The sequence below is a fragment of the Malaclemys terrapin genome, chromosome 11 (genome assembly GCF_027887155.1).
Source record: "Malaclemys terrapin pileata isolate rMalTer1 chromosome 11, rMalTer1.hap1, whole genome shotgun sequence".
Taxonomy (NCBI): domain Eukaryota; kingdom Metazoa; phylum Chordata; order Testudines; family Emydidae; genus Malaclemys; species Malaclemys terrapin.
Window position 1 is genome coordinate 11,015,682 of NC_071515.1, and position 27,918 is coordinate 11,043,599.

General features: G+C 52.8%; 1 long non-coding RNA gene across 1 annotated transcript; it reads right to left on the bottom strand.

The window, feature by feature from the left end:
- Positions 1-15,797: 15,797 nt before the first annotated feature.
- On the bottom strand, positions 15,798-19,635 carry LOC128845572 (uncharacterized). The gene is made up of 3 exons (XR_008446680.1): positions 19,572-19,635; positions 16,280-16,331; positions 15,798-15,849 (listed from the first exon to the last, which is right to left on the bottom strand). It is a non-coding gene; the product is annotated as an uncharacterized LOC128845572 (long non-coding RNA).
- Positions 19,636-27,918: the final 8,283 nt, after the last annotated feature.

The following is a 27,918-nucleotide window of genomic DNA, read 5'->3' on the forward strand; positions in this document are numbered from 1 at the left end:
CCTCCAGTCACCTACCTCCCGCCCCTGGAGCCGCTCTCTGCACCAGCGCAGCAAACCACGGAAAAGCACCCGCAGCAGGGGGGCAGAACGGTCCCCGCCCGCAGCCTGCACCTAGGGTGATCACCTTTTCAAAAGGCAAAAGTGGGACACATACAGAAGCCCCGCCCCCTCTGTGGCCCCGCCCCTGCTCCTCCTCGTCCCCAAAGCCCTGCCCCCTGCTCAGGCCAGAAGCCAGAGGTGGGCAGTGGGAAGAGCCACCTTGGAAGCCTGGGCCACTGTGAGGAGCCCTGGACCCTCCACCTGCCCTGGGCGAGGGGCACAAGAGCAGCCCCCGGCCCGTGTGCCCGCCCCTGGGGGCATGCTGCCCAGGACAGGTGGCAGCTCCTCGGCTCCTGGGCAGGGGGCAGGGCTTCCGGGGAAGGGGAGGAGCAGGGGCAGGGCCTCATGGCGAGGGGGGCAAACGCCCACCTCAGCCCCTTCTTCTCTCCCCACAGGTAGAGGCTGGCACCACCCCTGAGCCTCAGGCAGCTACGGAGCGGCGCTGCAGGGAATCCGGGACAAATGCAGTCCTGGAGTCATTCAGCCCGGGACCGGGACTAGACCTCTGCATTTCGGGACTGTCCCGCCCAGTTCAGGATGGGTAGTCACCCTACCCCCACCTGCACAACGAGGGGAGGTGTGGCCAGCGTGAGATGGCACCGCACCCACGTGCCCTGCGCCAGCAGCCTGGGCGCCCGTCCTGTCTCTGCCACAAGCTGCTGGGTGACCTTGGGCACTTCCCCTGCCACCTTGGTCTGCCTTGGGCAGCAGCTCTTCAGAGCAGGGCCTGTCCCAGTGCATGTACAGCGCCCAGCACCAGGGACTCAGCTCAGCTGGGGCCTCGTGGGGCTGCTGGAATACACAGCGCAAGGAACAGGAGCAGCAAACCCGCAAAGCCAGCTGCGCCCACAGCCCCGCAGCAAAACTGCCATTGGCTTCAAAGGGCCTGGGGCAGCTCGGGCAGCACGGGCCTGTCTGTAATGGGGTGGGGCCCCATGCTGCCCTGTCCCGTGCCCACTCACACAGCGACTGCGGGAACGCCCAGGAGCAGGGCCGTGTACTTCTCTGCCTTTTGGAACGGGGCATTGGCTCTGAGCTACCAGCCTGGAGCACCTGAGCAGCACCGTGTGTCCAGCCCTCTTGGCGTCATGCAGTTAATGTCCCTGCTGCCAATCCCGTGCAGCCTGGCACTGCTGCCACGCAATGCCCACCACACTCTGCCAGCCTGGCATTCCTATTGCCCGTTTGCAGCATGTGCCCCAGGCTCCTTGCAGCGCAGCAGCTAGCAGCCCTGCTGTCTCCAGACCGGCCTCGCCACAGCCAGCAGCTCTGGGCTAGATTGTGGTTTGTGCACAGCCGTGGGCACTGGTTGGTACATACATGGCACTGCCCCAGGGCCACTGTCATGCCAACACCCCTCTGATCTAATCTCAGAAATCTGACTGCATGGCTGGCTCTGGCAGAAATGGTTCTGCTGCTGTAGACATGGAATAGGTGAGATATGATTGTCATTTGGCATTTCAGCAGTGCCCAGGCACCAGCCAAGAGTGCCCCGCCCGTGCCAGGCACTGCACAGTCCCAGTCTAAGAGACCATGCCCCAAAGAGTTTAGGGTCTAAACAGACTAGACAGACAAAGGCTGGGAGAAAGGGATCGAACATATGAGCTGTGGGAATAAAGGGAAAGTGGCAAAGTTCCACCATTTTTTGTTTCGTTTAAGCCCCTCTGTGCACGCAGCTGCCTTTGATTTCAGTAGCTGTGGCATGTACGGATCTCAGGCAAAATGTTTCAGCAGAAACTGTTTTTCCATTGAAAAATGCAGATTCCAGTTGATGGGAACATTAGTGAATTTGTTGATTCTGACTAATTGTTCCAGATGAAAAAAACATCTTGGAAATATCCATACAGTTCATTTGGACATATACAAAACAAAAGCATTTGATTTTTTGATCTCCGTTGACAAGGCGACCGAGGTGCCTTTCACAAAAGTGAGGCAGGCTGGTGTCCCCTCATGCCCAGTAGTCTTTGGGTTACGGCCCCTACCTGGGACGGGAGAGACCCGGTGCAAACCCACAACAAATGCAAGTCTCCCAGGTGGGTACCCTAACCACTGGGCTAGGGACACAAAGGGGGCAACACGCCAACTCCTCGGATGCATGAATGGCATCTAGGTGCCCTCCATTTCCCAATTTCCTTTGCTTTTATTTGTAAGCAGAGTCAGGATGAGCTCTACCCTGACATCTGGTGGTGAATTATGGCGAGTGTGGAAAAGAACTCCAGGGGCTGATCTTGTTTGCATAGGCACACCCACTCGCCTGGCATGAGACAACAGCAACTCAAAGTGGTTACTTTGGCTGGTGTGGGATCCCCAGTTTCTTTGTTATTGGGGCAGGAAGAATAAAGTTTTGTTACCCTGATTCTGTGAATCAAGGGCAGTGAACCTGTTGTATGACAGAAGGACTGAGTGAGTCCTTCACCATTACCTAAGTAGCACTTGCTTGACAAGGGGCATGGGTTACAAAACCCAGTGAATAGAGAGAGGATGGGGATGGGTATTTGTACCTGATGGCATGGGCTGTCTCTGAGGGGTTGAAACACCAATTGCACCACCTTCTCTCTCCACTGTTGAATATCAGAGCTAACTTTGGTTCTATTAGAAGTCTAGTTACAGACTGCTGAACTGAAGTCACTTTGGGTCAATGGTGCACTAGCAGTGGGGCTCCCCTACTATGAGCTGAAATTGCTAAGAGCTGAAATCACTGAGGCTGTGTTACCTAGTGGGGGAGCCTGAAGCTATAATGCTAAGTGGCTGGCAGAGCACCTAGCAGAGTGGAGCCTTGCGGGATGGTTGGAGTGGAGCTGAGCAACTCACAGGTCGGTGAGTGGAGCGGAGTGGCTGGAGGAGCAGTGAGCAGAGTGGAGCCTTGTGGGAGCGCCCCAAGGAACAGCTGAAGTGGAGCAGAGCTGAGCGGCTCACAGGTCGGTGAGCAGAGTGGAGCAGCTGCCAGAGCAGTTCGTGGGACGGCGGGAGCAGCTCACGGGACAGCTGGTGGAGTGGAGCGGCTCGTGGTGAAGGCTGCGGCGGAACCCCGTCGGCCTCAGATCATGTAAGGTGTCCCTTAACGCCCTGTGTGCACCCCCCCCCCGAACTCTGGGGCTGCATTGACCAGGGACAGAGACTTTGGGGGGTTGTTGGACTTTTGGGACTTTGGTGATCCTTGGGTTGCTGGTTTCAAGAACCCAAGGGAAAGGACACAGCCCAACTTGCTGGGGTGGGTTTTTTTTGCTCATGGTTTGTGTTATGAATCCTGTTTGTGGTGTTTTTTCCAATTTAATGCTGATGTCGTTTACCTCATGTTATTAAACATTTTTTGTTACACTCAGACTCCGTGCTTGCGAGAGGGGAAGTATTGCCTCTTAGAGGCACCCAGGGGGTGGTATGTAATTGTCCCAGGTCACTGGGTGGGGGCTCGAGCCGGTTTTGCATTGCGTTATTGAAGCGGAACCCCTAGATATAGAACCCGGCCCTTGTTGCTGCCAACTTAGATGGGCAGAAGGGTTACATATTAAAAAACACCCCAAAATCAAACAAAACTATTTTATTTGCCTCAAAATTAAAAAAAAAAATTCCCCCCACCCCCGCCCTTTGCTAAAAACAGCAACTTCCAAACTTCCAATACAATTAGCACTTGTACCGCCTTCGTTTGAATCTTTAAATGATATAATTGTATCAACAGAGGGTCCTGTGGCACCTTTGAGACTAACAGAAGTACTGGGAGCATAAGCTTGCGTGGGTAAGAACCTCACTTCTTCAGATGCAAGTAATGGAAATCTCCAGAGGCAGGTATATATCAGTGTGGAGATAACGAGGTTAGTTCAATCAGGGAGGGTGAGGTGCTCTGCTAACAGTTGAGGTGTGAACACCAAGGGAGGAGAAACTGTTTCTGTAGTTGGATAGCCATTCACAGTCTTTGTTTAATCCTGATCTGATGGTGTCAAATTTGCAAATGAACTGGAGCTCAGCAGTTTCTCTTTGGAGTCTGGTCCTGAAGTTTTTTTGCTGTAAGATGGCTACCTTTACATCTGCTATTGTGTGGCCAGGGAGGTTGAAGTGTTCTCCTACAGGTTTTTGTATATTGCCATTCCTGATATCTGACTTGTGTCCATTTATCTTATTCACTACGCAAGAGGATAAATGGACACAAGTCAGATATCAGGAATGGCAATATACAAAAACCTGTAGGAGAACACCTCAACCTCCCTGGCCACACAATAGCAGATGTAAAGGTAGCCATCTTACAGCAAAAAAACTTCAGGACCAGACTCCAAAGAGAAACTGCTGAGTTCCAGTTCATTTGCAAATTTGACACCATCAGATCAGGATTAAACAAAGACTGTGAATGGCTATCCAACTACAGAAACAGTTTCTCCTCCCTTGGTGTTCACACCTCAACTGCTAGCAGAGCACCTCACCCTCCCTGATTGAACTAACCTCGTTATCTCCACACTGATATATACCTGCCTCTGGAGATTTCCATTACTTGCATCTGAAGAAGTGAGGTTCTTACCCACGAAAGCTTATGCTCCCAGTACTTCTGTTAGTCTCAAAGGTGCCACAGGACCCTCTGTTGCTTTTTACAGATTCAGACTAACACGGCTACCCCTCTGATAATTGTATCAGGTGCATGCACCCTCACACATACCCCCCCACACACCCACACCCACACTCACAGACTCCCACACTGAGACACACACATTCACACCATGGCTGGGGAAAGTGTTGCAAGGAGCAATACTATTTCAAACCTAGCAAGCAGACTACAGCTATGAAACAAAACTGCCTACGATACCAGCACGAGACGGTTACACAGACGCCGCTCCCTGTGACTGCTCTCGCCGGTCCGGCTCAAATGTGCTGACAGAACAGACCACGAGTCCCTTAAATACGCTCCCCCCCCCCCCGCCCATCGTCGGCTGAGCCAGTGAGCAGGTGGGGCGCGCAGAGCACCGGAGATGCTGTGGGCAGGGCTGAGTACAATAAAGCTGCGTAACTGGCTTCTCACCTCTTGCCTCCCTTGTTGCCAGGCCCTGGTGCTGTGTACGAACATGAAGTCAATACTCCACTCCCAGGTGAAGCGCGAAGGTCGCACTGGGCTGAGAAGGGCTGGCGCAGAGCCCTGCGTGGGACTTTGATTAATCCCGCTGCAGTGCTCTATACTAGTCCCGCGCAGGGCTCTAGGTAGGTGCCAAGGCTGGAGGGGCGGGGTGGTCACTTCCTCTCACAGCTCAGCAGTGATAAGTGATCAGCTGAGGGACATGAGTCCTACTTATTCCGATTGCTCTTGGGCATGGGACTTTCCCGCGTCCCCACTGCCATCAGAGCCAACCCCCGTGACTGCCATGGGCATAGGCCTGGACCTTAGGGGCAGGCTCTCCTTTCTGCTCTGGCCCCCTAAGCTGGGCATAAGGGTAAATATGATGTGGGGATGGGAACGTGCGTGCAGCTCCAGGGGCCTGCGGATGGGCTCCCAAGACTGTGCATAGGGCGTACCACACATCCAAAGTTACATAGCAAATCTCTTCCTTTATATATAATTACACGTTATATGGCATTTACTGTATGTTGAATCACACATTTTGGGATTGGCACGGTCACTTTCCAGAAACCAATCCCTGTACAGTGTGCACTGTCCATGCGCAACTTACTCTGTACCCCATCTTATGTTCCAGGCTTAGCTTATCCATTATCTTGCCCATTATAAATGGTTTCCTGGGTGTCCCCCTTATCTTAGCTAGTCCAGATGTTCTGTTTCCAGCCTGCTGATTCATTTACCTCCCTAATCCTGTCTCCCAAGAAATAAGGCTTCCCCCATGTTTTATTACTTATGTCAAGTGGGACCCACAACTCTCTCGTAGATCCATCCTCTGAAAGCCCCTTTCCTTCCCTCCAGGGCACATTGTAAAGGCCAAAAGTATAATTGGGTTAAAAAAAGAATTAAAGAAGTTCCTGGAGGATAGGCCCATCAATGGCTATTAGCCAAGATGATCAGGGATGCAACCCCATGTTCTGGATGTCCCTAAACGTCCAAGTGCCAGAAGCTGAGACTGGACATCAGGGAATGGATCACTCAATAATTGCCCTGTTCTGTTCATTCCTGGCACTGGCCACTGTCAGAGGCAAGACACTGGGCTAGATAGACCATTGGTCTGGCCCACTATGGCTGTTCATATGAAGTAGGAGATTCAAGGTCCACTGAAATAAGGGCTTTCAAGATGAAGCGAGCAAACATTTAGTTGAAATGGTGCCATGCAAAGAAGAGCAGGACATCCGATCGGGTTTTTATCCTGTACCCCGCAGCCAGCTAATGATTTCTCCCTGTAAACTTTTCCAAGACCTGAAGAATCACAGAACTGGAAGGGACCTCGAGAGGTCATCTAGTCCATCCCCTGCACTCGTGGCAGGACTAATTATCTAGACCATTCATAGAATCATAGAATATCAGAGTTGGAAGGGACCTCAAGAGGTCATCTAGTCCAACCCCCTGCTCAAAGCAGGACCAATTCCCAGCTAAATCATCCCAGCCAGGGCTTTGTCAAGCCGGGCCTTAAAAACCTCCAAGGAAGGAGACTCCACCACCTCCCTAGGTAACGCATTCCAGTGTTTCACCACCCTCCTAGTGAAATAGTTTTTCCTGATATCCAACCTGGACCTCCCCCACTGCAGCTTGAGACCATTGCTCCTTGTTCTGTCATCTGCCACCACTGAGAACAGCCGAGCTCCATCCTCATTCCTGACAGGTGTTTGTGTAACCTGCTCTTAAAAATCTCCAATGATGGAGATTCCACAGCCTCACTAGGCAATTTGCTTAACCACCCTGACAGTTAGGAAGTTTTTCCTAATATCCAACCTAAACTGCCGTTTCTGCAATTTAAGCCCATTGCTTCAGTCTTCTCTTTTCCAGATTAAACAAACCCAATTTTTCCAATCTTCCGTCATAGGTCATGTTTTCTAGACCTTTAATAGTTTTTGTTCCTCTTCTCTGGACTCTTTCCAATTTGTCCACATCCTTCCTGAAATGTGGTGCTCAGAACTGGACACAATACTCCAGTTGAGGCCTAATCAGAGCGGAATAATTACTTCTCGTGTCTTGCTTACAACACTTCTGCTAATACATCCCAGAATGATGTTTGCTTTTTTTGCAACAGTGTTACACTGTTGATTCAGCTTGTGATCCACTATGACGCCCAGATCCCTTTCCGCAGTACTCCTTCCTAGGCAGCTCTACGCTGACACTGTGTCGACCTAATGACATTGACCATGACTCTACACCACTCGGGGAGGTGACATTACTAAATCGGTGTAGGGAGGCACTTTACATCAACGGGAGCCGAATTTAAGTGAAGACACTTCCACAGCTCGGTGGACGCAAGGCAGCTTACGGTGACCTACCCCTGTAGTGTAGACCAGGCCTCACTTTGACTGAGGCATTAGAAAGGGGATTGCAACAATAGGCCTGACAAGTGTATAGATAAAGCTCCTTAGCAGGTGACTAAGCCGTTGACATCCCAAGATATCAGTTTACCCTCTGACAGAACAATTGCTGCATTCATGAGAGACATGGGCAGGTATTCAACTCCGCCCCCAGGCAGGACCCTGAATAATAGGGACAATTATCCTTTCCTTTGTTGGGAGAGCTGCAGAAGCCAGTGTCTGGCCCAGGCAGGAAGCTCAGGTGGACCAGCCCTGTTGTCACTACAGAGCCTTGTTGTCCTTTCAGAGAGGTGTAGCTGGGAACTCGTTAGCTTGTGGGATTGGACGTGAATTGCAGCTCCTCCCAGCTCTAGGGCAGCAGTTCAAACCCAGCCTGTGTTGGGAGTTGGCTGATGGTTGTTACCATCTGATGCCTTACTCAGCCAGCTATGAAATAAACTTGGCCTTGGTCTAGGCCACAACAACCACCCCAAGAAGTCAGGGGCTAACTTGGTCCTCTTTCCCCCAGTGGGGAGATTGGTGGTTCCTCTAGGGTGTGGCTGGGGCACATGAGTATGTCATCAGTTCATGCTTGCTTAGTAATATAATAATATATGGAGATATACCTATCTCACAGAGCTGGAAGGGACCTAGAAAGGTCATCGAGTCCAGCCCCCTGCCTTCACTAGCAGGACCAAGTACTGATTTTTGCCCCCGATCCCTAAGTGGCCCCCCCTCAAGGATTGAACTCACAACCCTGGGTTTAGGGGGGTAATGCTCAAACCACTGAGTGTGGCTCTCTCCCTCTAGCGGCTGGATCACAGAGAATTCTGACATTGCCTCTGGCTTTGAGCTAAGAGACCTCCCCCTCTGGGGATGCTCATCCTGAGCTGAGAGCTCTGCCCAGCTGAGCTTCCTGTAAGGGCCACCACTTATCACGTGATACCCCGAGCATGTGAGCAGCAGCAGGGCTTGAGCCTGTGGCCTCTGTGTCAAGCTGTCCTGCGGTGTCTTAAGAGCTCGTGTACCAACCTCAGTCTGTTATGAGCCAGGCATAAACTCCACATTGGTTCTATACACAGGGCCAGCGTTCCCTCTAATTTTTCCCACCCATGTGCGGAATGAATTTTGTTACGTGCACCAATATGGAGGTGATGTGTGACACATCATCTTCATATAGGTGCACATAACAAAATTCATCTGGTGGGGGTGGGGCCGAGGGGTTTGGAGTGTAGGAGGGGGCTACGGGCTGGGGCAGAGGGTTGGGATGCTGGGGCGTGAGGGCTGTGGGTTGGGGGTGCGGGCTCTGAGGTGGGGCCAGGGATGAGGGGCTCAGGGCTAGGGCAGAGGGTTGGGTGCAGGAGATGGAGGCTCCATCTGGGGGTATGGACTCTGGGGTGGGACCGGGGATGAGGGGTTTTGGGTGCAGAAGGGTGCTCCGGGGCTACGGCGCGGAGAGAGAACTCTCCCCAGCTCTCTCTCCCCACTGCAGCACCTGGGCTGTGGGGAGAGGCGCCTCTCCCCGCCACAGCTCCGGGGCTGGGGCCGTGGGATAGGTGCCCCCCCTGGCCACGGCAGGTCTGAGCCCGGACTGGGTTTGGGCTGCCCCTCTCCCAGCCACGGCAGGTCCGGGGCCGAGTTGGTTCTGGGGTTACAGGTGGATGGTGTAAGGATTGTTGGTCTACTGCTACCTCTATTGTGGGCAGCAAACGTCCATCTACAGAAGGGGCCGTATGACCCCTTTCACCAGCACGAGTCGTTTAAAAATGGCTCACAGGTATAACTGTAGAGGTATGATTATACCAGTAAGTTTCCCTGTGTAGACAAGCCCTTAGAGACGGCATGCTTCCGATGAGATGTTAAACCAAGGTCTCTTCTGCCCATCTCTGAAGGCTGGCCAGGGAGAAGTGACCTTTTACATGGAGCTTTTCAAAAGAGATTAGGAGTTAGCTGGTACTGTGGCAAATGCTCCCTCCCTGCAGGGTCGGTGCAAACCAGCAGCCCGCAGGAAGCAATAATATTGCTACCAAACTAGAATAGGAGCCCCTGGGCCCGGGCTTCTCCAGCCTCTTCATTATGCCGATGGTGTGAAACTTTCTGGAGTGGATCATCTCCCCTGGCAACCCCCTACTGCTCCCCTCCTGCTTCGCTCCTTCATCTCTTGAGTGCCGTAGACCACCAAGGGGGCTCAGCTGAGCCCTTCTGACCAGTGCTGCTGCGGGGCAGTTCCTTGGCAGGGTGGGACACATGCTTCTAAAGGCAGCTGAGTCGAGACAAACAAAGGACGTTGACCCTGGTGACGGCGATGTGGAGAAGGTCTGTTGCTACCACAGTGCTCCTGGGTGCCATGGCCATGCCCTGTCTCTGACCTGCGGCAAGTGCCTCTTTGTGCCTGGGTCTCGCTTTGTAAAAGAAATGTGATGTGTCACCTCAGCAAACAGGCGGAGCAGGGGCATTCGCTAATATAATTAGTGACACTTGCTGTGGATGGGTCTGTCTCCCTGTGAGTGCATTGATCAGAGAGGACCTTAAGCAAAAGGGCGGCTTGGGGGCCCTGCACATGCTTACAACTTATGGGCCAGCTCGGTTCCCTTCCTTGGCAATGGGACCAGAGTTAGGGGCAAATTGAGGCCTAATCTCCTGCTCCAGCGATGGGGCTGCTGTTTGCAGCTGGAACCTCCCGGCCAAATGCAAAATCCAGATCCAGGGTTTGCCTGCCACTGTTTCTAACAGGACTGACCTGTCGCTGCTTATTAGGGGCTTGTTAAGTTAATAATAGACATTGCTGCTGTATTTGAAAATGGACTTTAATATGCTGTAATTCGTCTCATTGGTTAATGCATTATGAGGCCCTGTGAATTCCTGTAGTGCCTCCTTGGGCCAGCCCCGCCAGGTGATCTGTAATAAAATACCATCATTAAATACTTATGGGATCCAGTGAAATGGATTATTTGGCAAGAGTATGTCTTTAGCCAGCCTTTAAGTGGGAGCTGACCAGCTGTTGCAAGGCCAGAGCATGGTTAGCCCAAGCTGTGTTTATTGTCTCTGGTCTGCGTGTAAGGGAGGAGCTGAAATGTTAGCCAGCTTGGGAGAAGGACAGATTCCCATTGATGCTGGTGGATGCACGTTGGACGCATGGTGCAGATGGTGCTGAGCTCTGGGGTAGGGGAAGCAGAGGGAACAAGTCCTCAGGAGCCCTGGCTGCATGACATCCTCCCCTTTCTCTACTGTCTGCGTCCCACCTCTGCCTGGGCTCGGCAGTTCCTTCCTTTGTCCGGTCACTGATCGAATGCAGGCGCTGAGCCCCCTCTGTCGGTCGTCCCTCGGCTCTTGTGACCCCTGAGTGCTGGGACATGGGGTACCAGTGATGCGAGGGAAGGAGAGAGGGCGTTGCCATGTGCTGACTAATAACCACACCACGATGTTCTGCTACACCAGGGGAGGGCAAACTTTTTGGTCCGAGGGCCACATCGGGGTTACAAAATGATATGGAGGACTGGGTAGGGAAGGCTGTGCCTCTCCAAACAGCCTGGCCCCGCCCCCTATCCACCCCCTCCCACTTCCCACGCCCTGACTGCCCCCCTCAGAACTCTCCACCCATCCAACCCCCCCTGCTCTTTGTCACCTGACCGCCCCCTCCCGGGACCCCTGCCCCCATCCAACCCCCCTGCTTCCAGTCCCCTGACTGCCCCGCCCCCTATCCACACTCCCACCCCCTGACAGGCCCCCTGGGACCCCACACCTATCCAACCCCCCCTGTTTCCCGTCCCCTGACTCCTATGCCCACCCCCACCCGGTGAGACTCTACACGGCGCCGCAGTCCGCTCTATGGGGGTATGAGTTGTGCAGCACTCGCACGTCGCACTCTAGCCAGCCCGTGTAGACCCCGCTGGTAGGAACTAAAGGTACCTAATGCACATTGATGCCATCCTGAAACAGGCCTGCTGGAGGGTGCAGGGTCTGCTCCCGGCTAGTACCTTGTGGACACTGGCCACCGTGGTGAAAGGACTGGAGTGGAGAGACAAAGCTGGTGAGCAGCAGAGGGGAGGGCACCCTGCACCCTCCTGTGGGGCACAGCCGTGGGCCCAGGCTGGGGAGCTCTGCAAGCTTTGGGCCTCATACTCCTATGGGCAGTGGATTTGCCCTGCGCAGGGTTGTGCCTATATGGCATTGTCTAGTCCGTGGGGTTCTTCTTTACGTAATGTATTGGAGGAGCCGCATACAGAACATATTCACCTCGAGAGCCATACCAGAGGCTTCACCTGTCGTGTCCTTACCCTGCCCAGTTAAGCCATTCCTTGCCACTCAGATGCTCTTTTCTGCATGCAGCTTCACTGGACCAGGCGCATTCTGCGGCTGCGCCCTTAGCCGTACTGCCCCGAATCCCAGGTGAAAGGTGTTAGTCTGTACAAAGGAACGTCAGCGACCTAATCACAGCCTGGGATCTAATGCTCCTAATCCCTCCAGCGGCAGTGTGGCAGCTGGCATTTATGATGGGCAAGAGTGGAATTCCAGCCCCATGGTGCTGGACACCCACATGCGCTGTGGGACGTGCTGACTGCCATGCTGTGAATCCCAGAAGTGGGTCCCAGAGGTGGGACTGTTGGAGATCAATTGCAGCCCCAGTCCATCTGTGTTTCTGATTGTTTCAGGAAGTCCTCAGGTATGAGGGGGTGGTACTTCCTGGCCAGCCAGTCAAAAGTGTTAGTGTCACCGTGAGATAAACCTCTCTCCCAGACCACACCCTCTGATCCACCTCTTCCACTCCAGATCCAAAAAACCCAGATATCAGGTCTTGTCAAATGGCACCTGGACACACAAGCCGGAACGCGGACTGGCCGGGTGGCAACCCTAATCCTCCATGAATTTATCTAGTTCTTTTTTGAACCCTGTTATAGTTTTGGCCTTCACAACATCCTCTGGCAAGGAGTTCCACAGGTTGACTGTGCGCTTGTGAAGAGACTATGCACAGTGTGAAGACTGATCCCATTGATAGATTGTCAGCTCTTCATGGCAGGGATTGTCTTTTGTGTTGTGTTTGTGCAGCACCTGGCACAACGGGGGCTAGTCCATGTCTGGGGCGCCTAAATCGTATGGTAATATAAATAACAAACACATATACACAGCACCTGGCACAATGGACTGGGGCCGTTAGGTCCTACTGAAATCCAAATAAATAATAACAACAACAGATTTGAATTGCACTGGGCATAGGGCCAGAAACCTATGCCCTAGGGAATCAGTGGTGTCAAGAACCTAGCTCTGGGTCTGTTATTGTCCGTGTCCTTAGCTGCTCTTGTCAACACAAAGCTGAACCGGGGGTGTTTTGGTGGCACTCCCTCTGGAGCTGCCTGTATTGTTAACAGTTTGCAGGTGAAATACAGTCCAGAGCCGAACTTGCCGTGACCTACAGTCTGGTAGGTTTGTTTCCTGCCATGGCTCCGTGTTTGATGTGGCTCTCGGGAGGTCAGTGAGAACGTTTGCATTCCCATAAGTCATCCTGTGGCTCGAGCAGTGCAGGACAGGTGTGTTTTCCCCACAGAGGAGTAAGCAGAGGTGTGGATCATTTATCCTGTTACCTCTGCATGGGGCAGAGAAAATTAAAGCTCTCCAAGTGTTTCAGGCTTTTATCTACACATGACCAGGAGGAGGAACAGGAGCAGGCCATGATGTCAGAGAATGCCAATGTGTAGGAGCATCTGCGGGCACCTGAGGATTTGTTTTTGCAAGACCTTTTAACTCATGATTGTTTACCTCCTTCATCAAATGTCACTCAGATTTGGTCTGATTTCCCCCTGGCCAACTATGAATCTTCCAGCCTGCACTGCTTGGAATGCAGGAGCTGGAGGTCCTTTGTGTCAATACTGAGCCAGTGGGGCTAGGGGGCGCTCTGCTGCTGGACCACCTGCGGAGGAGCCGTAAAACTGAGATCCCAATCAGGGGTCGTTGCTGAAGATCCCACACCACTTTTTGCCAGAATTGGGGGGTTACCCCCACTCTCCTGGCTAACTTTCTAGGTAGGAGATGAATCAAGGGTGGGCAAAGCAGAAGATGAGGTAGAGAACAAGGGAGGGAGGAAACAGGTGGGACCAGAGAACGAGGAACAAAGATGGAGGGAGAGAGACACACAAGGAAGAGGAACAGATAGAATGACCCACAGGGCAGGGGAAAGGGTGATTTGTGATGAAGACAGAATGATAAAATGGAGCAAGAAAACAGAGAGTGGGCAGAGCTGGGGGACGTCACTTGTAGGTGTTTCTTCTTGAGAGAAGGCGGCTTGTGCTGCAGGTAGGGTTGCCAAGCCTCCAGGATTGGCTTCGTGTCTCCATGAATTCAAGATTAATCTTTAATTAAGGATTATGTCATGTTATGAAACCTTCAGGAATACGTCCAACCTAAATTAGCAACCCACGAGGAGGAAGTACCTTTCCCCCTGCCAAGGGTTAGACGCAGAGGCAGGAGGGCCAACACCCCATGTTCAAAAATCATGTCATGTCCCCCCAAATCATGAGGTTAATAAATCAATAAATGATTTGCTCTCTGGTTTTTGAGCCTTTGGAGTTCACATTTTCAAGTATTTACCCACAGCCATAAAATCTAGAGTGACTCACTTGAAAGAAAGGAAGAAGAAAGCTGAGATTCTCCTTCAAAATGCCCAGCTGAGTTTTCGAAAGGAAAGGCTGAACTTGCTCCACTGTGAGCCAACAGGCACCACTTGGAACTCCAGCCATTGATTAGACTACAGCAGGCCCCCCGGCTTTGCCCCCTGCCCCCGAAAGTCAGCGTTAGGGCTGCTGACTTTCTAATCACACAAAACCGAACACCCCTGCCCTAACCCTTCTCCAAGGCCCCTTCCATTGCCACCCCATCACCGAGGCCCTGCCCCGCCCCCGAGGCCCCGCCCCCGAGGCCCCGCCCCCGCTCACTCCATTCCCCCCGCCCTCTGTCGCTCGCTCTCCTCCACCCTCACTCCACTCCTTCATTTTCACCGGGCTGGGGCAGGTGGTTGGGGAGTGGGAGGGGGTGAGGGCTTCGGCTGGGGGTGTGGGCTCTGGGGTGGGGCCAGGGATGAGAGGTTCGGAGTGTGGGAGTGGTCTGGGCTGAGGCAGGGGGTTGGGGTGTGGGAGTGGACATGGGCTTTGGGGTGGGGGTGCAGGTTCTGGACTGAGGCCAGAAATGAGGGGTTCAGGGTGTGGGAGGTGGATCCAGGCTGGGGCAGGAGGTTGGGGTGTGAGGGTGCGGGCTCCAGCTGGGGGTGTGGGCTCCGGGCTGGTGACGAGGAGTTTGGAGTGCAGGAGGGGGGTCCAAGTTGTGGCAGGGGGTGGGGCGTGGGTTTCAGGAAAGAGTTTGGGTGCGGGATGGGGTTCAGGGCGGTGCAGGGGGTTGGGGTGCGGGAGGAGGTTAGGGCTCTAGCTGGGGGTGTGGGCTCTGGGGTGGGGCTGGGGATGACGGGTGGGGGAAGGGGTTCAGTGCTGGGGCAGGCAGTTGGAATGCGGGGGGGGGAGGTGAGGGCTCCGGCTAGGGGTGCGGGCTCTGGGGTGGGGCTGGGGATGAGGGGCTTGGGGTGCAGGGTAGGGTATTGGGGTGTTGGGGGGGGTGCAGACTCTGGGAGGGAATCATAGAGTCATAGAATATCAGGGTTGGAAGAGACCTCAGGAGGTATCTAGTCCAACCTCCTACTCAAAGCAGGACCAATCCCCAAGCTTGGGTGCAGGAGGGGGCTCAGAGCTGGGTCAGGGAGTTGGGGTGCAGGAGGGGTTTTGGAGTGCGGGGTCCGGGTGGTGTTTACCTCAGCCGGTTCCAGGGAAAGGGCGACATGTCCCTTGGCTCCTAGGCGGAGGCGCAGTCAGGCAGCTCTGCACGCTGTCTCCACCCAGGCAATGGGAGATGCGGAACCAGCGCTCGGGGTGGGGGCTGTGCATGGGGCTGCGGCCGTCCCTCCATCTGGGAGCCGAGGGACATGTCGCTGCTTGCGGGGAGACGCGCGGAGCCAGGTAGGGAGCCTGCCAGCCCCACGCCAACTGGACTTTTTACAGCCCAGTCAGCAGTGCTGACCGGAGCCGCCAGGGTCCCTTTTCGAGCGGGTGTTCTGGTCGAAAACCGGACACCTGGGAACCCTAGCCAGGATGCTGGCAGCCAGCAAGATTCCTCTACTATTAAAGGTGCAGTGCCCAGAAAAGAGAAGGCCGACATCTCAGTCACATGGCTACACGCAGCCTAGTGCGCAGTGAGGAAAGTTGGCCGCACACACTTGGAAATCAGCAGCAGCTTTATTATGCAACAAACAACTCGATGCCGTGTTAACGCTGGCCCGTCCTTCTGTGACGCTTGGAAAGGCTCCTATGAGAGGGGGAAAAAAACACAATAAAAGCAATGATCTTCAGCTATATATTGATCTTCCAAACTCTGTTTCTAGCCATCCAGCTTGCATCTAAACACTCGACTCTCATATTAAAACGACCATCGTTTCCACCTGAAAGGACCACGTTTCCTGCCCCTCTAGGGTTACAGGGGTGTACCCAGGGCCAGCACAACCCATTAGGCAACCTAGGCAGTTGCCTTGGGCGCTAACATTTGGGGGGCGGCGACCGCGGCGGCCGGATCTTCGGCTGCCCCCGTTGTCATCGGTATTTTGGGAGCGGGACCTTCTGCCGCCTGTCGGGGGCGGGATTTTGGGGGAGGGACCTTCCGCCACCTAGGGCGGCAAAAACGCTGGCGGTGCTCTTGGGTGTACCTAGCTCTGTAGTGCACAGCCCGTGTCTGTGCTTACCTCGCTAGTCCTGGAACAGCTCCTCAGGAAACAGCACCTCAGCCCTTCTGGCCTAGAATAGGAAGAGGAAGGATTAAGGATTAATCATTCAAACACATAACAGCCCATGTCACCGTGGGGCTGAAGGGCTTCTGCTACTTAGACTGCATCAATGGGCACAGAGACCAGCCATAATCTGATTCGCTGCAAAGGGACCTAAGAGGAGAAAAAGGTAGGGGAGGCAGAGCATCAGCGCCACCCTGTGGTGAGTGGCTTACATGACTAGTTTCTGCCTTACTTTTTTGGAAGAACAATACAAAAAGTCCTAACTAAGGGGGAACTGTTTCCTTGCAGTGAGCCCAGGACGAATTCCCACCAGAGGGGCTGCTGCTGGGCTAGGGTGTTAACTTGGACCCTGCCTTCCTTTGCAATCCCCAAGCCTCTTCAAGAGCAGTCAATTAGGACTCCAGGAACAGAGGTGGTTGCTTTGGGTAGGTCTACACTTGGGGCTATTTCGACCCTGCTAGCACGGGTGTAACAGCAGTGTAGATGGTGAGGCCTGGCTAAGGCAAGTAAAGGGACGCTTGAACCCTATGGCTATGCACCCTACCTGCCCATGCAGGGCCTCCCGTGTCTACGCTGCTATATTTAGTAGGGTAGAGTCCTGCCCCTTCCCCGCTGCCAGAGCCTCTCCCCACGGCAGTGAAAGATTCCAGTGGGGAAAGGCTCTGGTGGGGGGAGGCAGTGTGGAATGGCACCGGCAGCTCCCCGAGCTGAGCCTGGCTGCCCTCCCTACCACAGCCTTTCACGTGTAGCTACACGCACCCTACATGCGGACGTAAGTGTAGACAAGGCCTTTGTGTATTAAAGGACAGCGCAGGATGGAAGAGGGACAGGGTCAGGATTTAAGGATCATGGAAGCTTTTTGTTTTGTTAGCTGCTGTATGGAGATGGCTGCTCTGTTCGTAAAGGGACCCCTGTACCACAGAAATAGCTCAGGGTCTGGGACAGGGTGTCACATTTTTCCGTGTCCTTCTGCACCTCAAAACTTTTTTTTTTAAAGGCTTCTAGTCAAATCCTGCAGTTGGGAACCCAGTGTGCAGTGCACACAGCCTAGCTACACACCAGGGGTTATTGTAATCAGCGACTGCCCCAAGCCACATCATTCAGCTCTGGCTGCGGATCCAGATCTCAGCGTCCCCAAGTCCACCAGTGCTGGGTTTGGGGTTTCCAGTCTGAGCCCATCTCTCACTGCCATGATCATTTCAAAGCCTCGGCCAACACACTCCAGTGTCCTGAGTCACTGATGCTGCAGGGCTAGAGATCCTCAGCTGGTGGGAATTTGCAGAGCTCCATTGCCGTCCATAGCGCTAAGCCAATTTGCACCATCCGAGGAGCTGGTTCTTGGAGCCTGGTACTGACTAGTGAAGGACTAGCTATAGGCATTAGCAGACTGAATCAAAACTTGAGTTCCATCCAGTCCAGGACCCCATCGCTGACAGCAGCCAGCACCCGATGGTTCAGAGGAAACTGTCAGAATCTCACAGTAGCAGCTGTGGAAGAATCTGTCTCCCAGATGGGCTTTCTACAGATCTCTAATAGGCCTCTGTCCTTATTCTCCCCCAAAGCGGAGTGACGTTAGCACAGGAAGGAACAAAGGTACCTGTTCTAAATAGAGTTCAGCCTGAGAATTAGTCTGAATCCAATATGCTGACAGGCTGAAAAACATGAAGGGCCCAGCCGGCTCTGTAGTGCTCTGCGCTTTCCCAGCCAGCCAGGTCCTTCCTGAAGCCGTTGTTCAGAAAATAGGGGTCTCCTCAGAATCGCCCTGGGCTCATGTGCGCATGGTGGCTGGGGTGGGAGACTCAGTGGGGACAAGAGCCAGAGTCAGTCCAGAGCGACTGTAGGAGAACTACGCTGCGAGCTGGACTGTCCCCTGCTTTCATGGTTAGCGTGGTCTTGCCTCCAGCTTTCCTGTCTTACTTTTAAGCAATTGTCCTGGCCTCCTGAGAATGTGAATAACTCCCATAGGCTCGCTGATCACCGTGACCACACTCGCCCGGAGCCTTCTCCTTGCCATCCGCTCCCTCACTCCCTGCCCATAACTCTCCTCCCACAGTCCAGGGACCAGTTTTGCACTTTGCTGTATTTTGTCTAGAGTCTCCTCTGTAAATGTGTGTGTGTGGGGGGAGGGTGGGGGTAGGGGGGAGGGTGGGAGTGGGGGAGGGATGAGAATTGCCATATGAAAGGTGGCGAGGAGAGAGCTTGTCTCTAGCTCTACAGAGCTTTGATCTCCTTGCTGTGATTCACACCCTTACTGCTGCGTAATAGAGGTGAAGGAGGCATGGCCCATCTAGTGGCACTAGCCCATTTCAGTCATGAGGACAGAGGTTGCTGTGCTCTGGGTTTATCCTGCCAGCCTGGGGCTGGCCAATCACTGTACTGTTATGTAATAAGGGTCCCCTGTGGAACGCATAATGAGCTAGTCAGGGTCAAAGGTTACTTGGTCCATCCTCAGCCATGAATTTTAGCAGGCGGATGCTGCTCCTCCCTCTTTTCTCCTCTTTGTGGACTTTGGCGGTGCCCAGCAGTTCGTGTGTTGGGGGATCAACAAGGAAAAAAGAAGTTTAGCAACAGCTGAGGGTCTCTCTGATGAGTCCTTGCTGAGGACTGTCAAGTCATATTGCCCTGGCCTGATCTTCTTTGACTAAACACCAGGAAATACGGGCTTCCAGGGCTCCATCTGTGTCTTTGCATTAACCAGGTGTATCTTCCTGCCTCATTTAACTACCAGGCTCCTCTGATCAGCAAAGCAGCAGAAAAGCTTCCTGACTCAGGATACAGAGTAACTCTGCTGCTCAGTGCAGCATCTGCCAACCTGCCAGCCTTGAGGCCCAGCCTGTGATATGGTTCTGCAGATCCTAGGCTCAGTGCAGATCCTGGCAGCTGCGTGGGAATGTGCCTGAAAGCTGCTTTTGTGCACCACCCCCACCAACTTGGAGGCCATCTGGCCACTGGGCCAGCCCTCAGCATAAAGCAGAGAAGCCTCGGGGATGCCGCAGCCATGCCCCCTCTCCCTTGGGAACACCTCCCTCTCCTGAGGCTGGGAGGAGGGTGGTGTTGGAGCCATTACAACAGGCCGATGGTGCCCATTACACAAGAGGATGATCACACAGTGGATGACCAAAGCGCACAGTACAAATTAGACCCCATTGGTGCCATGACAGGGCCTCTGCGTCCCCATTGCCATCTCCTTGACCCACACCCTGGGACCTCTGCTTCCTCACTGCACTAACCTAAGGATATTACTTACGTTCACGTACCAAGTCCAGGCCTTCTGATCTGGGTCTGTCTGCCGGCGTGCTGGACAGTGCGCCCTAGGGAATCAACACAACGGCTCTCCTGTCAATGCTTACATTCTCCAGGGCGAACTTTCAGAGGTTCAGCCTCTCAACAAAGAGAGCAGTTTTCAAGACGTCTCACGGGAAATCAAACGCAGTCACAATCTGGGAAATTACCGAGGGACTGATGGCCGAATGCTGTGCTATTTCCACTGTTCCAGAGGGATTTCCTCAGAAGTATCTGGATGATTATGGTTTCAACACAATCCCTGCCTTTTACATAAACCCCAGGCCACCCCACTTACAGGTCAAGAAATGAGGATGCAAGGTGCCCCAGACATACATATGGGGCACTGCCAGTTGTGAGAATATGGGACTGAGCAACGCTCTGCAATCTCAGTTCAACAAGTCAACAAAACTTACCTCAGCAAAGAAGGCAACTGAGGTGAGCATGTGCTTCTTCCTGCCCCACTTGGTCCTTGGGCCTGAAATCCTTCCCTCTCTCATGTGGGGCTCTGCAACATAAATACCCATGAGTAACAGGGACAGCAAGCTCTACAGAGCAAATCCGTACGGCAGATGGTAGAAAGAATAGCTTATACTATCTATCTGTCTATCCATCATTACATGTTAATTCACTTACAGCATCTAGGCCTCCCCATTGTAGCTGAATGGCTCACTGTCAGAAGCTGGGATGTATCTGTTGAGGGGCTGGATTGTAGGATGAGAGTCCATGAATAGGCTCAGGCCAATGTCTTCCTATGTCACTGTCCAAAGTCTGGCACTAACATTCATATTCAGGCATCTAGACGAGTGAATTGATTTTCAGAGGAGCTGAACAGCCACGGCTTCGGCAGATTCGAGTGAGAAGTTCTTGGTATTCAGCATTTGAGAAAGGTCAGGCCATTTATTTAGGTGCCTGAGTGTGGCATTGCAGCCTCTGCCATGGGTCGTTTACAATGAATACGGAATCAACATCATCTCGGCACGACAACCAAGTTCAGGATCTAATCGAGCTGTATCCTCTCTGTACTGCTGTACGGTTGCGAAACATTGGGACTTGGCCACTATAACGTTGTATATTGGGCATAGAGTGGAATGACTTCATTTGTAAAGCAGATGTTTATGGTCGCTCCGGTCTACAGACTACTGGGGCCATTATCCGCAGATGGCGTCTTATGCTTTTCAGACATGTTGCGAGTATGCCACAAGACCAGGCCTGCACAACATACAGCCCGCGGGCCGCATGCAGCCCGTGGGGGCTCACTGTGCGGCCCGCGGGGGGATTCTAAACCCCCGCACACAAAGTCCCGAGGCTGGCGTGGCGGAGCTTCCTGGGGCAGCTCCTGGTGGCGTGCCTGCCCGCCGACAGGAGCCAGCAATGCGGGACACAGGCACAGAGCCCTCACGAGCTGCCGCGCGCCTCCACCTGCCCCCACCCCCGGCCCCGGCCCCAAGCGGGACACGGAGCCCACGCGTGTTGCTGCTCCTCCCCACTGCCCCAAGCGGGACACGGGCACGGAGCGCTCGCCTCCCCCCCACCCCAGCGGGACACAGGGCTCAGCCACCGCCCCGTCCTGAGCGCTTTTTGGCCCACCCCCCGCGGGACTCCTGCCCCATCCAACCCCCCGCGTTCCTTGATGCCCCCCCGGGACCCCTGTCCCATCCACCCCCTTCCCTGTCCCCTGACTGCCCTCCGCTGCCCCATCCAACTCCTCTCCTGATTCCCCATCCAAACACCCCTTCTCCCTGTCCCCTGACCACCCTTGGAACCCCTGCCCCTGACTGCCTCCCATCACCCCATCCAACCCCTGCTCCTTCCTGACTGCCCCCCGGGACCCTTGCCCCCATTCAATCCCCCTGTTCCCTGCCATCTGACCGCCCCGACCCCTATCCACCCCTCCACCACCCCCCTGAACTCCCCTGCCCTCTATCCAACATCCCCTCCCTGCTCCCTTACCGCGCTGCCTGGAGGTGGCTGGCGGCGCTACAGCCGCGCCGCTCAGCTGGAGCCGGGCCACGCTGCCACCGCGCAGTGCCTGGAGCACCGGGTCAGTCTGAGCTTGCAGCCCCCCCGCTTCCCGCGAATCAGCTGTTCGCGCAGGAAGCCTGGGAGGGCTGAGAAGCAAGCGGCGGCTTCGCGCTCAGGCCCAGGGAGGCGGAGCGGAGGTGAGCTGGGGCGGGGAGGGGTTCCCGTGCGCGCCCCTCCCCCCGGGTTACCTGCTGTGGCGTGGACGGCTCCCCCCACCCCAGCTCACCTCCGCTCCGTCTCCGCCTCCCTGGGCTTGAGCACGAAGCTGCCGCTTGCTTCTCTGCCCTCCCAGGCTTCCCGCGTGAACAGCTGATTCGTGGGAAGCGGGGCGGGAGGGGGAGAAGCGGGGCGGAGTGTTCAGAGGCGGAGGCGGAGCGGAGGTGAGCTGGGGCTGGGGACCGGGGCGGAGAGCTGGAGCACCCATTGGGTCGGCTCCTAAGGCGCCACTTTTGGATAATGTGCTCAGGGGGAGCAGCCGCTCCCTCTGCTCCCCCCCAGCTACGGTCCTGGTCACTTCAACTTACCAGTTGTTAAATTTAGAAGCCCTTTTAGAACCGGTCCCGCGCAGGACAACTGGTTCTAAAAGGGCTTCTAAATTTAACAACCGGTTCCCGCGAACCGGCTCCCGCTCACCACTGGAGACTCCCCTTGCCGCTCTCACCCTAGGAGCCAGAGACCTCCCAGCAGGGCTGGTGAGTGCGGCCAGGGAAGGGGGAAGGGTGTGGTGGAGTGAGTGTCTGGGAGGTGTGCGGGGGGTGCTGGGCTGTGAGGGTGTGGAGGGCGCTGGGCAGTGGGGGAGGTTTGTGTGTTTTGGGGTGCTAGGCAGTGGGGGCCTGTTGGGGGGTGCTGGGCAGTGAGGGAGATCTCATAGACTCAGACTCTAAGGTCAGAAGGGACCATTATGATCATCTAGTCTGACCTCCCGCATGATGCGGGCCGCAAAACCTGACCCCCCCACTCCTGGAAGAATTCTCTCCCTTGACTTAGCTGTTGAACTCCCCAAATCATTATTTAAAGACTTCAAGTCGCTGAGAATCCTCCAGCAAGCGACCCCTGCCCCATGCTGCGGAGGAAGGCGAAAAACCTCCAGGGCCTCTGCCAATCTACCCTGGAGGAAAATTCCTTCCTGACCCCAAATATGGCGATCAGCTGAACCCCGAGTATGCGGGCAAGATTCTCTAGCCAGACCTCCTGGAAAAGTTCTCTGTAGTAACTTTTAATATCCCATCATTGACCATTGTTATTGACCTATTGACTAAAATCACTGTATCCCATCAAACCATCCCCTCCATAAACTTATCAAGCTTAATCTTAAAGCCAGAGAGGTCTTTCGCCCCCACTGTTTCCCTTGGAAGGCTGTTCCAAAACTTCACCCCTCTGATGGTTAGAAACCGTCGTCTAATTTCAAGCCTAAACTTCCCGACGGCCAGTTTATATCCATTGGTTCTAGTGTCCACATTAGTACTAAGCTGAAATAATTCCTCTCCCTCCCTGGTATTTATCCCTCTGATTTTTTTAAAGAGAGCAATCATATCCTCCCTCAGCCTTCTTTTGGTTAAGGTAAACAAACCGAGCTCCTCGAGTCTCCTTTCATACGACAGATTTTCCATTCCTCGGATCATCCTAGTGGCCCTTCTTTGTACCCGTTCCAGTTTGATTTCGTCCTTTTTAAACATGGGAGACCAGAACTGCACACAGTACTCCAAATGAGGTCTCACCAGTGCCTTGTATAACGAAACCAGCACCTCCTTATCCCTACTAGAAATACCTCACCTAATGCATCCCAAGACAGCATTAGCTTTTTTCATGGCCACGTCACATTGCCGACTCATAGTCATCCTGCGATCAACCAGGACTCCGAGGTCCTTCTCCTCTTCCGTTACATCCAACTGATGCGTCCCCAGCTTATAACTAAAATTCTTGTTAGTTATCCCTAAATGCATAACCTTACACTTCTCACTATTAAATTTCATCTTATTACTATTACTCCAGTTTACAAGGTCATCCAAATCTCCCTGCAGGATATTCCGATCCTTCTCCGAATTGGCAATACCTCCCAACTTTGTGTCATCCGCAAACTTTTTCAGCCCACTCCTACATTTGGTTCCGAGGTCAGTAATGAATAGATTAAATAAAATTGGACCCAAAACCGAACCTTGAGGAACTCCACTGATAACCTCCCTCCAACCTGACAGTTCACCTTTTAGTATGACCCGCTGCAGTCTCCCCTTTAACCAGTTCCTTATCCACCTCTGGATTTTCATATCGATCCCCATCTTTTCCAATTTAACCAATAATTCCTCCTGCGGTACCGTATCAAACGCTTTACTGAAATCGAGGTATATTAGATCCACCACTAAAAAATCTGTTACTTTCTCAAAGAAGGAGATCAGGTTGGTTTGGCACGATCTACCTTTCGTAAAACCGTGTTGTAATTTGTCCCAATTGGCATTGACCTCAAGGTCCTTAACTACTTTCTCCTTCAAAATTTTTTCCAAGACCTTGCATATTACAGATGTTAGACTAACAGGCCTGTAGTTACCCGGGTCACTTTTTTCCCCTTCTTGAAAATAGGAACCACATTAGCTATTCTCCAGTCAAACGGTACCACCCCCGAGTTTATGGATTCATTAAAAATTATCGCTAACGGGCTTGCAATTTCCCGCGCCAATTCTTTTAATATTCTCGGATGAAGATCATCCGGTCCGCCCGATTTAGTCCCGTTAAACTGTTCGAGTTTGGCTTCTACCTCGGATACAGTAATGTCAATCCCCACTCCTTTATTCCCATCCATCTCGCTTCTACTATTCCTCAGCCTTTCATTAGCCTCATTAAATACCGATGCAAAATATTCATTTAGATATTGTGCCATGCCTAGATTATCCTTAATCTCCACTCCAGCTACAGTCTTCAGCGGTTCCACTTCTTCTTTCTTTGTTTTCTTCCTATTTGTATGGCTATAAAAGCTCGTACTATTGGTTTTAATTCCCCTCGCAAGGTCCAACTCTACTCGGCTTTTTGCTTTTCTCACTCCATCTCTACATGCTCTGACCTCAATAAGGTAGGTTTCTTTGCTGATCCCCCCCCTCTTCCACTCCCTGTATGCTTCCTGTTTTTTCTTAATGACCCCTCTGAGATGTTTGCTCATCCAGCTCGGTCTAAATCTCCTGCCTATGAACCGTTTTCCCTTTCTTGGGATACACGCCTCTGACAGCTCCTGCAACTTCAACTTGAAATAATCCCGGCGCCTTCCACCTTTAGATCCCTAAATATGTTAGTCCAATCCACTTCCCTAACCAGTCTCCTTAATTTATTAAAGTTAGCCCTTTTGAAATCGTAAACCTTAGTCTCCGATTTAATTCTGTTAATCTTTCCATTTAGTTCAAACTGAATTAGCTCATGATCACTTGAGCCAAGGTTGTCCCCTACAACCATTTCCACAACGAGGTCCTCACTACTCACCAGCACCAAATCTAAAATGGCATCCCCCCTTTTCGGTTCAGCAACTACTTGATGAAGGAATTCATCAGCTATTACGTCTAGGAAAATCTGAGCCCTATTATTGTTACTAGCATTTGTTCCCCAATCTATATCTGGGAAGTTAAAGTCTCCCATGATTACACAGTTCCTATTAGTATTTACTTCCCTAAAAACGTTAATGAGTTCTCTGTCCGTATCCAGGCTAGATCCCGGCGGTCTATAGCACACCCCAAGCACTATCCCAGGGGAGGCTCTAGTAGTTCTTTTACCCAATGTGAGTAACGCCCAGACAGACTCCGTCTTATCCATTCCATCGCTTATTATTTCTTTACAGTTTACCTCATTATTGACATACAATGCTACTCCCCCACCTTTACCTTTGATCCGGTCTTTCCTAAACAGCACATACCCTTCCATACCTGTACTCCAGTCATGACTACTGTTCCACCACGTTTCAGTTATTCCTACGATATCCGGTTTCATTTCTCGGACCAGGAGCTCCAATTCCTCCATTTTGTTACCTAGGCTTCTCGCATTGGTGTATAAACATCTTAATTTATGCCTTTTGGCCTCTCTCACATTCGTTCTCCCATTTGATATGGACACCGTACTGCTAGTATGACCCATTAGTCTGGTATCCACCCCCCCCCTTATGTCCAATCTCTTCCCCCTGGCTGTATCTGTTCTTATCTCATTGTCCTCCCTCTCAATGTTATAATCTGGTGTGGAGATTAACTGGACATCTCCCAACCGTCTCCCCCAAATTCGTAGTTTAAAGCTCTTTTGATGAGATGAGCCAGCCTCCCTCCCAAAAGTCTATTTCCTTCCCTACTCAGGTGAAGTCTGTCCCGTGAGAACAGTTTTCTGTCCCCAAAAGCCTCCCAGTGGCCATACATCCCAAAGCCCTCTTTATAGCACCACTCCCTTAGCCAACTATTTATCATCACAATCCTTTCACCCTTTTACTGCCCTTCTCTAGGAACAGGCAGAATCCCACTGAAGATGATCTGAGCCTCGAATTCCTTAAGCGTCTTCCCCAGCCTGGCATAATCTCCCTTGATTCTCTCTAGCAAGAACCTAGCCGTATCATTTGTTCCTACGTGAAGGATGATCAAGGGGTTCTTACCTGCTCCTTTTAGGATCCTTTTCAGCCACAAGTCCACATCCCGTATCTTAGCGCCCGGGAGACAGCACACCCTTCTGTTCTCTGGGTCCGCCCTGGTTACAGGCCTGTCCAACCTCCTCAGTAAGGAGTCCCCAATCACATACACTTGCCTTTGCCTGGTGGCAGTGCAATCTACTAATCTATCCCCTGTTCCCTCGAGTTGCAACCCCTGTCCATTCCTATTTTCCCTTATAGTCCCCCTTACGTCATCCTGTATCCTCCTGGGGCCCAAAATTGGTGCTGTCTCCATCAACTCCTCCCCTCTTTCTGTGGGACTAGCTGCTCGGCTCTTTTTCCTCACCCTGCCCCCTTCAGTTACCACCTGCTGCACCCCTTCCTCGTTCTCCAAACACCCAAACCTGTTCCTGAGCTCTATTTCTCCTTCACTGGCCCTCCTTTTCCTTTGCCTGCTTCTCACAGTCACATGCTTCCACTGCCCTTGTTCTCCCCCCGGCATTCCCCCCTCACAGCTCTTAGCCCCTGCTACCACCTGTGCCCCTGAGCATTCCCCTTCAGCCCCCACTTGCCTTTGCTCCATCAGGTGCTCGAACCCCCTTCTCAACTCTATCAGGGTATCTACCTGCATCTCCAAGCCTCGGATCTTTTCTTCCAGCAGTTCTATTAGGTGGCATTTCATGCACACATACCTCTGTTCAGGTACCGCTGCTAGGACCATGTACATACCGCAGCTGCCGCATGCAATCATCTGCATTGTGTCACCTGCGGCTTGGCTCATGGCTGTTGTTGCCTGGGCCCGCCTGCTCAGCTGTGCCCTCTGCACCTGGGGAAACACAGCACACAGGGCACCATGTCCTCCTACCTCCCCTTCCACCTCCTCCAATGGAACTCCCACTCAAACTCCTGTTAGCAGCCCTGTTCGCTGCCTCCTGTGCCGCTGCTCGCAGCTGTTGCCACTGCCTGGCTGGGTGGCCGCTTTTATAGGCCTTCTCCTCAGCCAAGCTCCGCCCCCAATCAGGGCTCAGCTGCCCGCCCAGCACGCTGCCCCTACAGGCCTCTACACATACAAACAATACAAAGACAGATGCAAATACAGGTACCTTCTCCTCCAATGGAACTCCCACTCAAAGATCTGTGTGTGTCAGGGCACTGGGGGTCTGTGTGGGGCATTGTTTAGTTGTGGTGGTGGGGCTGTGGGGAAGGGCACTGGGAGGGAGGGAGGAGAAATCTGTGTGTATTGGGAAACTAGCGAGTGGGGGGTTCTATGTGGGGTGCTGATGTGTATTAAGAGTTACCAGCTGGATTGAGGACTGATAGATTTGGACAGAGTTTATATTGAATGGGCAAATGAAAAAGATCGCAGGGAAAAACAGTAAGGTTAGTTTAGCAGTCTTTGACATTTCGACCAATAAAGAAATTAAAATGCATTTGTAATTACATATCTTATTCTTGGCTGATAATCATTTATTGATATTTTTTAGGAAAATTTTCAATTTAAAACACAAACTTTTGTTTTTCTTTTTTTTACTTATGATGTCTCTATCTGAAAACCCATATAAATTGACACAAATTGCAAATTAAAACTTTTTAAATATATAAGCATTTTACTCACTTGGGCGCATTTGCCTGATGGCACACAAATTTGAACTCTGCTTCAAAAATTTGCACAGAAGAAATTTTTCTT